This window comes from Sapajus apella, unplaced genomic scaffold (genome assembly GCF_009761245.1).
Source record: "Sapajus apella isolate SASKATOON/1434 unplaced genomic scaffold, GSC_monkey_1.0 scaffold42, whole genome shotgun sequence".
Classification (NCBI taxonomy): domain Eukaryota; kingdom Metazoa; phylum Chordata; class Mammalia; order Primates; family Cebidae; genus Sapajus; species Sapajus apella.
Genome location: NW_022436982.1, coordinates 9,152,263 through 9,166,889, shown reverse-complemented (window position 1 = coordinate 9,166,889; position 14,627 = coordinate 9,152,263).

The following is a 14,627-nucleotide window of genomic DNA, read 5'->3' as shown; positions in this document are numbered from 1 at the left end:
AATGAAAAAATGCCTGAATTATTTTTGATGAAGGGCAGCTTAATCCCAAAATTGGGGCTTAAACCAAGAGGGTTCTTGGCTTCACCCAGAGAAGAATTCAAGGACAAGACAGTGGTGTTAGGCAGCAACTTTTCCTGAAGTGGCACTGTACAACAGCAGCAGAGGTACTACTCTTTCCAGATAAGTACTACCACCTAGGCAGTATGCCCACAGTTGCAGCTCAGAGCCATTTCTGCAGTCCTATTTATACCTCATGTTAATTACATTCAAATTAAGGATGGATTATGCAGAAATTTCTAGAAAACAGTGGTAGCATATGGTCATTGCCATAGAAAGGGGTGGTAACTTCTGGGTGTTGCCATGGCAGTGGTAAACTGAGCTGGCACACTGGCGGGCCTGTCTTATGAAAAGTTATTTCTGCCCTGTCTCTGTTTAAACAAGTCCTCAATTTCATCCAGATGTGTGAGCCCCATCTTCAGAGTCTAGTCCTGCCTCATCACTTGACCTCTTCAGAGGAAATGTCCTTTCAAAAGAAGATTCTCTGCCCGTGAATCTTGTTTCTTGGTGGCAGATCATTCACCAACTCTCTGTTATTTTTCATATACATAGTCTACTTAAAAAGAAGATGCTGAGACAAACTTAAGTAGAGGATTTACTTGGGCCAAGTTGAGGATTGCAACCTGAGAGCTCAGTTTCAAATTGCCTGGAATGTACACTTTGATTAGCAGCCATTACAAGTTAATTTTAAAGGAAAAGGAAAAGCAATTTCTAAGTTATCTACCAGGAATTTACTTTTAAATAACATAAGTTGTTGATTGGCTGTACATTGTTCTTTGTATCACAGTTTCCAGGAACATGATATTAAATATTGCCACCAAGCTTGGTTGGCAGAAAGGCTAAACCAGCTTGCAAGCCAGCCAAGAAGAGAAAGTTTCCAGTGAGAACTAAAGGTGCTTTATCTTCAAAGATGGGAAAGACAGGTTGAGTTTTATGTTTCACAGGGCCAGTCTCATACATATTCAGCAGGTTGGTCGGGGGAAGCTATACATATTTGTAGGGGGAGCAGAGCATATGTTCAGTGGTAAACATGTATGTAACATACATTCCGTGTTCACTTTGGTGTATTCTCAGTATTAAAATGAGATGCAGTTTGGCTTTTTAGATCAAAATGTGAACTATTGGATACAAAGACAATTTGTGTGTAGCCTCCATAAGCTGGCTAAAACTGACAAGTTTTGCAACAGTTTTTCAGGAAAAAATGTTAGTAAGGCAAGTCCTCTGTCCAAATAGAGTTGTAGTGGTGTGGGTTATAGACTAGAGCTGATAGCTCCTATTGTTAGAGAATTTAGTTGGAGGAATTTAGAAAGTTGCCATGCCAGCCAGGCCAGCAACCTCCACCAGTCTGGTAGGTAATTTTGTTTCTTAACCTCTGTGTTCACCTTAGTTGATTAAGTGGTGTCTATTTTGGTCTCTTAAATCACTGTATATGTGTATGTATGTGTGTGTGTGTATGCATATATGTATAAATATTTTGCTAGCTTGTTTCAAGCAGCTTAAGGATAAGAACTCTCTCATTTTTCAATTATATTCCCAATGTCTAGTACATTTAATAAATATTTACCAGATAAATGACAATAGAGGATCATTACTGTTATAACAGAAACGTGAACAAGCAAGCCATGAGAAGATAGTTTCTGTGTTGGTGGTTCCAGGAATTTTTCCCAGAAAAGGTGATACATAAGCAACATTTTGGATGATAAATGGGAGTTGTCAAAATAAAGAAGGGTGAACAGGAAGAATTCAGTCTTTCTGTCTGATATTAGGAATTAAAGAAGGCTTTTTGAGGACAGCAAAAAGCACCTGGTTGCCATCAAGCAGACAGTCCAGAGGCAAACATTTTTATCTGGGGAATTTAGAAGTAATTAGACTTCCCCGTTGTCTAATGCTGGCATCTGGTACCAGGCTTTAAAAATATGTGTGTATGTGCATGTGGGTGTGTGTGTGTATAACCAGAATTTCTATATGTCTCTGAAATGCATGCATGTCAAAACTCATTGTGTAACCCTTGTTCACATCAAGGCACCAAAATGTCTACAAACATAATCATTTAGTATGACCTATGTGACTAATATTGTTTAAATTTATGCTAAGTTCCCTCTTTAAGGTCCATGAATATCCCTAAGAACAAATTCACTGCACCATGCTGCATCCTCTCTTGCTGAGGCATCGCACGGCACTCTTCTGCAGTGTTCTATCTACTAAAACTTTCCTTTTCAAACCTACATTGTTGTTGGTAAATTATTATTACCATACTACCCGACCACTTTCCAATGCCAAGGGCTCTGACACCTCACCTAGCATTGTTGACACCAGATAAAAAGGAGTTATAGACAGCAAGGAGGAAGTGAATGGAGTACCACATGTCAGAGCCTTATTTTTCCTAATTTCAGAATTTTCCCAGAGCTGATCCTTGGGAAAGTAGCCCTGGAAGTGGAGGGTACTGGGGTTGAAAGGGTTAGGTGTTTTTGCCTGACCAGACTGCCTCCTAACTGTCAATCGTAAGTGCTACCTGAAATAATAATAAACAGTCAGAGGGCAGAAATGGGTTCTGCTGTCTTAGAGCCAGGGGCATCGATTTCACTCACTCTAAAGACTGTTATACTTTGTAATAACAAAATTTTATTTAAAAATGTCTGTGAGGCCATTGGTTTGGACTGAGCTCTTGCATTATGCCCAACAGGCCAAACCAATATGAAATTACTCATGCTGAAGTTCCATGCCACCAAGTCAAAGCTATGTTGCTTGTCTGACTTTCCAAGAAATCAGGAGAGAAAGAGACAGTGAAAAACAGAGAGAGAACAGCTAAAACCCCTTGCAGCCCATTTTAGCTAGTATGATGAGAAAGTCCCTTCTGCTCTAACCTTTATAAGAAAAACAACTTGGAAATGATTAATCCACTACTTGTTCTCCATTTCTGCTTTCCTCAGCCTTTTCTGTCTATAAAGCCTGTCTCCCCTGCACAGCTCATCAGAACACTCATTGTATTTTATAGAATGAAGTGTTGCCTGATTCTGGAGTTGCAAACAAAGGCCAATTAAGATCTATAAACTAAATTTCCTGTAATTTTGTCTTTGACAAAGCATAGCGCTTAATACATAAAAATTTTTATTAGTCCTCTATTAATCACTTTAGATTGCTACCCCATAAAAACAACACAGATAAAGTTTTTTGTTTTTTGTTTTTGAGAGGGAGTCTAGCTCGCTCAGTCGGCCAGGCTGGAGTGCAGTGGTGCACTTTCAGCTCACTGCAACCTCTGTCTCCCATGCTCAAGCAATTATCCTGCCTCAGCCTCCCCAGAAGCTGGTATTAGAGGCATGTACCACCACCTCCAACTAATTTTTGAATTTTTAGTTGAGACGGGGTTTCACTGTCTTGGCCAGGCTGGTCTCGACCTCCTGAAATCAAGTGATCCACCTGCCTTGGCCTCCCAATGTGCTGGGATTACAGGTGTGAGCCACTCTGTCTGGCCATAGATAAACTTTTTTAAACAATTAACTAAAATATCACTACTCCTGTTTTTAAATGTTATTTGGAAAACAAACATGCAAAAAAATGAGTTTTCTACATCCAACCTTAACATGCTAGAAGAAGAAAAAGGGGGTTCAGATAAAAGGAGGTGAAGATAAAATGCTTTTACTCATTGTACTTTCTAGAATTCATTGCATTCATGAATTCAAAAGGAGTCCTTTATTTAAAGGACTTGGTTTTCCTTTTTTACTTTTCTTTTCCAGAATGGAACTTTAAATTTGCATGACAAAATCTGTAATTGGAAGTCTAGCTTGCAAATAAGAGCTGCTTTCTACTTTAATTTCCATGAAAACTAAGAATCAGTCTATGGAAATAAAGTCTGTGGAGATTTCTCAAAATGTATACACAGGGTTTTTTTTGGCTTATCAAACTTTTGTGCATAGTTTGTAAAATACTTATAAAAGGAAAATAAACATTTTTAAATGATTGTTAATAAAGGACACACTTCGCACTGATTCATGGACTGTTCCAGCTGAATGAAATATTAAAGATTATGAAAATCCATTTTTTTAGTTGACAGGTGAGAATTGGGGCCCTGCAAGGCAAAGTAAGCTTGAAGAACTAGGGCTAAAAATAAGGGATTTGGTCTAAAACTCAGGGCTTCAGTGCACTTCTACCTTATGGACTAATGAGCATCTTCCAGTATTGTATTCTGGAATAGGTTACAGTGCAAATTGCCCTGTGGAGTTGTACTAAAAAGCCCAGACATTTTTCATCCAGTGATCTGTTTCTTATGATCACTTGGTCTCATTTCCATACAAAATAATAAAGAATATTCTTCTTTTCCTAGAGGACAGTTGTGAGAATTAAATGATATAGCGTAGGTAGAGGGCTCATTCCAGTGCATGGCAGATATTGAGAGATCAGTATATCCATCTATTATTTTTTTTTAAATCCACAAAAATAAAAATAAAAAAAACTGTTGATCTTCATCATTATGTATATTAAATTAATATGTTTCCTAGCCCAAAAGAATATTCAAATAAATGTACCAATCATAAATTTAACTAATCCCTAACCAAAGAAAGGAATTACAGAACATGAAGGGAGGAAAAACAGTATCTGAGAGATCATAGTTAAGTTTCTCAGTGTTTTGAAGAATATGGAGTAGATGACCTCACAAGCAAAAGAGCCAGGACCTTGACTTTTCCGCCCATCTTATACTGTGAGAAGAAATGGCTGCATAGTTTTGATGTGGATATTTAGAAAACTGAACACATTGGGGGTCAGAGGAATTTTCCAATCATTTTTCTTCTCATTGTTCTCAATAAGTTGGTGACGGTTTTATTTATTCTCGTTTATTGTCTGTTATCCCCAGACTGAAAAAAAAAAAAGAAAATCCTCAAAGTAAACATAATCCTCTCAGTCACCATGGGAAGTATATAAAGTTGCAATTATTTCATTAAAATTCTAATGAAGTTAAAAAGAAAATTAACAACAATCTTAAACATACTGTGACTACTGATGGGAAAAGCAACTGCAGTTACTGAGCCTTTCATGCTGGATTGACAGGGGGATGATATGATAAAAAGCAGATTTAAAAAGTTGAGAATCAAAACATATGTCAGAAAAAAACCAACCAACCAAACCAAAACCAAAATTTCCTTCCCTTGCAGTAATGATTTGTTTGCAACATTTTCAAAGTGCTTTTTTGATCTGCCATTCTATCTAATTTAAACTACTTTAGACCTCTGGCATCATCGTCATCACAAAGAAGTTTTAGAGTCAAATATAAAGTACTTTGGAGGGTTGCTGGAAAACTAAGCTCAAGGATGCATGTTTCTGAACTCAGATTTTTTTTTTTCCCATTTGTAGCACATAAGCACTCCATGGCATAAATTGGGCTATAGCTGGGTATAGAGCTGCCAGCTGTTCATCCAAATCCAGGGCTATATTGAACATGTGTTGTTTAAAAAGGAGAATGAGAGGAAGAGAGATTTCTCTAGAAAAAGGACAAAGTAGAAACAGTCTCCCCTTTTAGACAATTGTGGCTTCAGGGAACATGGCTAGGAAAATGAATAATGCCTTTGTGTGAAGAAAAACTCATCTTTTTTACCAGGGAGATGTGGTCTAAGGCCAAGATCAAGGCTTGGGTAGTGGGTTTCAGGCGCTGCAGAACCATTTGCTGACTTTTTGTGCAATGCACAGTCAGCAGATGGGCTTGTTCTCTTCTACCATACATTTCCTGTCCTTGACATCCTATTTAACAACAACAACAACAACAAAAATCTCTCAGACGTGAGAGAAAGGAAAACAAACAACTACAAGGCTAGTGTAAGAGTTAAGTGGACACAGAAAAGTCAGTTGCCTGACTTTTGCTGTAACTAAAGCATTTAGGTAAATTAATGATTTAAAGATCCATTATCTTGAATTTAGATCATGCTTGGTGAACATAAGGCCTACCAGTAGAATATGGCTTGTTTCTTGTTCATTTTCAAGGGTTGGGCTCACCAGTCAACAGGAAAGACTACATGTTATATGACGTGGTGGACAAAGGAAAATCTGACTATCTCAACATGTTTTACCAGAGTTTCCTAGGATGTCACTTTCAAGTTGGTCTTATTTAAAATGAACATACCTTATCTGGGAAGCGGGTGACCCACATGGTTTTTGATGAATGAACAATTATTCAGAAAATGCAGCTTTTGTGATGCGTAGACATAACAAGGGAATATATAGACTTCACTTATATCTATTTTTCCTTCACTGATGTCAGTATTAAGACCCTAGGTTTATGGGGAAAAAATCAAATATAAACAGATCCATGCTGTAAACTGAATTACATTCATTTTGAATTACAGTTACTAATCAAGCTAGTTTGATTAGTTGGTAGTTTGAGATCCAGTAGTTATAGATATTTAGGGATGTAAAGTAAAATAGAAATTGTACTAAGAACTTGTTAAAAACAGCAAGTAATATTTCATTCTAAACTGTTGTAATAGGAGAGAAAGATGGAACACAACTTAGAAAAACAAAAGGCCAGAGAGTTTTTATAGGCTAGGATGAGCTAGTGGAAATTTCTGAAACTGAGGAGGCTGTTTAATGTTATTAGGCAATTCCCTTTTGCGAATTAACATTTACTGAAGTTAGACTCCTGCCCTCCTGTAGCCATTGGGAGGTAGGTGCCCTATTTTTCCTGTTGATTACATTTCAAGTGGATGACTCACAGATCCTTGAGAAAAAATTCCTGAATTATAGAAGATGTACATTGCAAAGGGGCAGAGGAAGAATTTATAGTTACAAGTTTTCTAAACTATATCCTCTGAGAGAGGTCAGGGGCTTATTGTCAGGAAGAAATCTATCTAAAGTTTAGTTAAGCTGAGGGGAATTTTAAGGCAATGCTGGTCATGATTAGATTCTTTTTGATCATCACATATGAGTTCTAGACAATAAATACATAAAAATTTGTAAGCATTATTGCTTTTAAGATATATGGTGGACACCAAGAATATTATTGAAATTTAAAGTGAGGATCAGCAAATTACAGATATAGGATAAATATGACCTGCTATCTTTTTTTTTTCTGTGTCCTAAATACTATCTCCAAAGAAAAAGGGCATTCTACATAGGCATAATACCATGATCCCACCCAAGAATTTTAACATGAGGGTGATATAATTCCTTATATAGCTTCTATTTAGATATTCCTTAATTATCCATAAATTGTTCCTTATAAATGCATTTTTTTAAAAAAGATTCTTTCATGAACAATTTGGTCAAACATAATAAACTAGTTCATTATGGCTACCTCCGGAGCAGAAGAGAAGAGCTGAGAAATTTAGGTCTGAGAGTGGAAGGGAGACTTAATTTTTATTTATTATTATTATTATCATTATTATTTTTTTTTTGAGAGAGAGTCTCACTCTGCCACCCAGGCTGGAGTGCAGTGGCACGATCTCAGCTCACTGCAACCTCTGCCTCACAGGTTCAAGGGATCCTCTTGCCTCAGACTCCTGAGTAGCTGGGACTACAGGCACGTGCCACCGTGCCCAGCTAAAGATCCACTTGCATTAGCATCCCAAAATGCTGGGATTACAGGCATGAGCCACCACGCCCAGCCAGGGGGACTTATTTTTAGCTATGTTTTATTTTGTACTCTTTGACATTTTTTACCATGTTAAAATATTACATCTTCAATTAAAATTTTAAAAGTTAAAACCATTTTTCAAATATTACACATTTTATTTAGTTATCATGTCTCTTTAATGTCCTTTAATTTAGAACAATCTTTCTGTCCAACACACCATTTTTTTCAGAGTCCAGGCCACTGTTATTGCAGAATGTTCCGAAGACTACATTTGTCTTACTATTTTCTCATTAATCGATTTGGGTAAAACCTCCCACTTGTTTTTCTAAATAAGGTTTTACTGGGCACAGCTACACTTATTCATTTATATATTGTCTGTTGCTATTTTCATGCTACCATGATAGAATTAAGTGATTTCAACAGAGATTGTATGGCTCACAAATTCTATAATATTTAATACTTGTGACTTTATAGGTAAGTTTGCTGGTATCTGGTTTGAGGATTTCGTCTTTCAGACAATAAGCTTTTGGGTTATCCATGTTCAGCTGAGTGACATTGGGTAAGGCATTTAACCCTTCTGAGTGTTCAGTTTTACCTACCTTACCTCATGAGGTTTTGGGAAAATAAATGTGTAAATGCATCTAGCAGCTTCTAATATTGTCTAATTTATCTTATAAGCATAAATTGATCCGTAGCAAAGAGACAGACTCCCTAAAGAAGAAAACCACTTTGCTAGAAGAAAGAAACGAACGAAAATCCCCAGAGGTTTACCAAGGCCTAAGATGATGCTCAGAAAGGCTCATGCCCTGTTAACAGGGAGTTTCAGAGGATACTGCAGGTCATTCTATGTGTGGAATTGGTACCCAATATGTTCATGCAGTCTTTTCTTCTGTTAGTAGAACTCTGAGTTTGTTCACTCTTTGCCTTAGAAATATGTACCCTAAAGGAGAATGAATGTCCCTAGGACCCAAATGTGAATCTTAATTGTTTTTAGCTCATCAGGGTGTTTTAATTATTCCAGTTATAGTGCAACATATGAATGTGAAAAGAAAGAAAACTGAGCTCTTGACAGTGTTATAAATTAAGTAACTAAAAAACCCCTACTTCAAGATTTCATGTTATCTTAGATGATAAAAATTCTTCTTGGTTGCTTACATTACTTAAATTCGTTCTAGATTTAGCCTCTAAAAGAAAGAAATACTGAAGCTTTTATACTTCAATATGTATTAAAGAAAACTAAAACTCTCTAACTTCAATGATTTTTTTTTGCATTTTATTCCTCTATTTTTAATACTTCAGATGGAAAATATCAATATTCTTATAATTTTTCTTAACTTTATCAACAGACTTGTCCATTATACCTATCCTACAACCTATCTGCAATTTAGCTACTTTTTTTCTATTTAACTGACAATTTCATGTTGAAATATAGCATACATATAGTTCAAAAATCTTAACTATATCCCTCAATGAAATTTTCAGTGACTATACCTATTTAAACAGCTCCCAGATAAAAATACAGATCATTACCAGCAGTCCTCTAATCTGCCTTCCAGTTACTGCTTCAAACTCTACTTAGCATAGATTAGGTTTTCCACTCCTTGACCGGATATATGTAGAATCAAAAAAGACTTAGAAAACTCTCTTTATTGTCTGGCTTTTATGAAATATAAATATTGTATTTATCAGTATATTCTTTTATATATTTGATTGTGTGGGTATACCACCATTTGAAAAAATTTGTTCTAATGTTTATGGGCATTTGAATTATTTCCAGTTGAGGGCTAATGTAATTAATGATGCCAAGGGCATTCTTGTATATGTCTTTTCAGGATATTTGTACACATTTCTGTTAGCATGTATTTACAAGTAGAATTGCAGCATTATGGGTAGACATATGTCCAACTTCAATAAAACTGTCATTTTTCCAAATAGTTGTACCAATTCAAACTCTCATCATGAGTGATTGCAAGCAGTATATGAAAGTGTGTGAGAAGTGCAGTTACTGCACATCCTCATCTTCAGTTGCTATTGCCAGTCATTTAATATTTATTCTGATTGTTATGTGATAGTATCTGATTATGGTGTTAATTTACATTTCCTTAATAACCAATTATGTTGAGTGTCTTTTCACATACTTATTACGGATCAAGTACATACATTTTTTAAATCCTAGAGACAGGGTCTCACTCTGTCACCCAGGCTGAAGTTCAGTGACACAATCATAATTCTCTGTAACCTCAAACTCCCAGGCTCCCAAGTAGCTAGGACACAGGACTACAGGTGCATGACATCGTATCTTTATTATTATTATTATTGTTTGTAAGGACAGGATTTTACTATGTTGCCCAAGCTGGTTTCAAACTCCTGGTCTCAGCCTCCTAAAGTGCTGGATTAAAGATGTAAGCCACATTCCCCAGCCAGAATATTTTTTATTCTAAAGGCTGTGTTGAAGTCTTTGACCAGTTTTTAAACATTAAGTTTTTGTCATTTATTATTGATTTATAGAAACTAAATATTCTGGTATTAATTCTCAATCTATTATGTGCATTTTCTAATCTTCCCCACTCTGTGACTTGCTTTTTTACTCTCAGTGTCAAGTTTCTTAACAAAGGTTCTTAATTTGATAAAATCCCCCATTATCAATTGCTTTTTCTTTATTCTTGGATGAATCCGTGTGTTATTTAAAATCTTACTACCTTATATCAGAAAAATATTCTGTGACTTTATTTTCTATAAGCTTAATTATTTCACCTTTAACATGGAAGTCTGCAGTCCTAATGAAATTTATTTTTGTAAATAGTGTGAGGTAGGGGTTCTCATCTACCTTTTATGTCCACACCGCAAGACCAGGGGAGTAAACTTTGTAGCAACAAACTTTGCTTCTATTTTACACCTTGACATTTTCAAACATGCATATCATTTTCAGTTGTGGTGTTGGTCATATTCAATTAAGACTTTTTTTGTTGCAGTGGCTCTGCTTCTGTGATTATGTTTGGTTGATATAGTTTCTTTTATCACATCTTAAATACTCCAAAAAACTTTAAACCTGTTATAAATATGTTCCATTCTAATTTCTTCTTTCAAAACCCTTTCTGGCCCATCTATGCATCTTTGTCTTTACTTTACAAAAGTCTTCACTTTAGCAAAAGAGAGTTTTTTATACTATAGATACTATGGATTTTGAGAATAATTATCTTTTCAGGGTTTTCTAATGAAGAGCAGAAAATGGCCACATCCAATCCTCCTTCTCAGCTGCTGATAAGATTAATATACTGATTAACACCTTTTCTAAGTTGGATTGGAGGTGAAAGTAATTCCATTTAGCAAAGCTTCATCCCATTTGCTGACATCTTCATTAACCTCATAGATAAGGAAACAATTTCACAATACAAATTTCTCAAGGCTGGAGATTTTATCTTCACAGACTCACCTAACAATGCTAATTCTGAGTATGAAACATGCAGGTTCAACTGCCTCAATAAATTCACTATACTCTATCCTTTTATTTTTCCTGTTTAAAAGGTTGACAAAAGAAACCATTTACTTCATACTCACTAGTAAAGGTTGATTTTCAAAAGGACATTTCATATTTTCAGAAAAGAGAGAGAAAAGGTAGAGATTACAGTGAATGAAAGTGTCATCACAGCAAGGGAAAAACAAGTATGTGAAAATCTGTGAAAAGAAGGTAATATGTTTAGAAATTTATTAAACACAAGAAAAATGCTAGAATTTTTAAAAGTTGCATTTTAGGCATTCACCCTTTCTTTATCACACTTTTTTATTAAATGAAAAAATGCTAATAATTTTATATTTTATGATCCGTAAAATAAGACATTTGTTAATTGGATAACTTTTATAAACTGCAAGATATGTCCTCAACCTTGTAGAAATTTCTGAATACTGTTTATTATTCTTTATTGTGATTTCTTCTGTTAGTTAATTGTAATTTTTAAGAGGACTTCTAGAAATGTTCAGTAGTATCCAGTGATGTACAGGAAGATATTTAACAACTGACTTTCATGTTTGTCAATTATCATTGTATAAATACTCCTACATGACCAGCTTGGAGCTAGAAATGTGACATCACCAAATACAGAGTTGATTAGAAATGTGCAATAACATACCATTACATCATGTTACAATATATATATATATATAATTGCTGTAGATAATACAACACTAAATCTTAGATAATAGGAAAATAAGGTAAAATACTGAAGAAGTAATCATATTTCAGTATTTGTTACTTTTGTTGTTACTAATGTACTTATAATTTTAATTTTTAATAAGTGGCTGTGTGTTTAACAAGTGACTTATGATACCTAATATTTCCCAATCAGCTCTGTTGGACAATGTTGGCCCTGTTTTTGCAATCTACTAGTACTTACTTGTGATCAAAGAAGACATCGGCAACAATGTTTCAGTAGTAGCTCAAAAGCTCCTTTTAAATCTCATGTTGGAGAAACCCAAGTTGACTCTATCTAGGTTTAAATCAGAGGTTCCTAAACTGCAGCACGTGACAGAATCACTTAGAGAGCTTGGCAAAACACACATTCCTGGACCCAACTCCCAGAATATCTTGTGACTTAACAATTTGAATTTCTAATAAATTGTCTGGTGATGCTGATACTTCAGATGCTAGGAACCACACTTTGAAAAACAATTGGTTTTAATGTTTTTCAGGTTCGTTTGTTTACTCTGAGTAGAGATATGTCCAAAAAACAAAGTCAACTCTATGTTGAATAAAGAATCTAATATTCATTTGTAATACACCTTTAGCTCTAAACTACAAATTTCTTGGCTTCTGGTATCTGCTCCAAGTTATATATAATGAAGATCCCAACTTGATGATCTTGGGCATAACCATTCCTCCGCCTACCTCTTTAATTTTTTTTTAATTAAATCTTTAAATTATACTTTTAGTTCTGGGGTACATGGCCAGAAACATGCAGGTTTGTTACAAATGTATACATGTACACCATGGTGGTTTGCTGCATCCATCACCTCATCATCTACGTTAGGTATTTCTCCTAGTGCTATCCCTCCCCAAAGCCCCAACCTCTGCTATCCTTCCCCTAGCCCCCAACCCCTGACAGGCCCTGGTGTGCAATGTTCTCCTCCCTGTGTCTATATGTTCTCATTGTTTAACACCCACGTATGAGTGAGAACATGCAGTGTTTGGTTTTCTGTTCTTGTGCCATTTTGCTGAGAATGATGGTTTCCAGCTTTATCATGTTCCTGCAAAGGGCAAGAACTCATACTTTTTATGGCTGTATAGTATTCTATGGTGTATATGTACGACATTTTCTTTATCCAGTCTGACATTGATGGGAAGTTGGGTTGGTTCCAAGTCTTTGCTATTGTGAATACTGCCGCAATAAATGTACATGTGCATGAGTCTTTATAATAGAATGATTTATAATCCTTTGGGTATATATCAAGTAATGGGATTGATGGGTCAAAAGGTATTTCTATTTCTAGATCCTTGAGGAATTGCCAAACTGTCTTCCACAATGATTGAACTAATTTACACTCCCACCAACAGTCTATAAGTAATCCTATTTGTCCACATTCTCTCCAGCATGTGTTGTCTCCTGATTTTTTAATGGTTGCCATTCTAACTGGCGTGACATGGTATCTCAGTATGATTTTGATGTGTATTCTCTAATGACCAATGATGATGAGCTTTTTTTTTCATGTTTGTTGGCTGCATAAACGTCTTCTTTTGAAAAGTGTCTGTTCATATCCTTTGCCCACTTTTTGATGGGGTTTTTTCTTGCAAATTTGTTTCAGTTCTTTGTCAATTCTGTTTATTAGTCTTTTGTGAGATGGATAAATTGCAAAAATGTTTTCCCATTCTGTTGGTTTCTGGTTCACTGTAATGATAGTTTCTTTTGCTGGGCAGAAGCTCTTTTGTTTAATTAGATCCCATTTATCGATTTTGGCTTCTTTCGCCATTGTTTTTGGTGTTTTAGTCATGAAGTCCTTGCCCATGCCTATGTCCTGAATGGCATTGCCTTATGGCAACAAATATTTTCTATTTGAGTGGTTATATCACTTCTCTTTTTTTCTCTCTCTTATTCTCATTTCTTTCATCTTCTTTTTCCATTTCTCTCTGATTCTTTTCTCCTATCCCTTTTATTCTTTTTCTTTCTCCCCCAACTGTTCTCCCCTCCTCTCTTTTGTTATTGCTTCTCTGTTCCATTTTCCTTCTCCTCTCTTCCCCTGCTTCCAAGCTCCTTTTTGCTCCCTCTGAACAATCATTTATATAAATGGCAGTACCTTTCCCTACCTCGTCTCTGAATCTTTTTATTCATTAAAAAAGCAGAAATATGACTTTACATAAGCAAACTAACAAATATGTACTTGGTAAGGCATACTGTAGTACCTAGTTATATAACAGTCTAAGGAGAGGTAGAAATGAGGACAGGAAAATTCAAATTATTTTAAATTGCTTCAGATATTAATTTTAGTTCTATTTTATATTAAAATAATAATAGGTATATAGTTCTATAATTATTAATAACATTATCTAAATATAATGTTTCCTATATATGCATATAACTATATGCACATATCTTAATCAAACAGCTGATATACCACAGGAATTTGCTATAAAAATATACCCTGGTCATAATAAGATTTTATTACTACCTGAGAAGAGAGACTCAAGTGTTATTAGCCATACTATAAAAAAGAAACAAAATGATACTGAAGAATAGACATTTGAAACAGGGTTGGAACGAAAAGGAAGGAGTTTGTGATCATAAGAAAGAAAGTAAACCTTCTTCCTCATTGAAGAATTGGCTCAGTGTCTGACATTTGGATCTTTGGGACCATGTGGGGAGACCGGATAGGAAACCAACACAGACTGAATTGCCATTAGTTTCCCAGAAAGCTCAGAAAGATAGCAACTAAGCTACTGATTTGATCTGTCTGGCTTCAGCATTTGACTTAAGAAGCATATAAAGGCCCCGCAGAAGGACTAAGCCACTGGTGATATATCCAT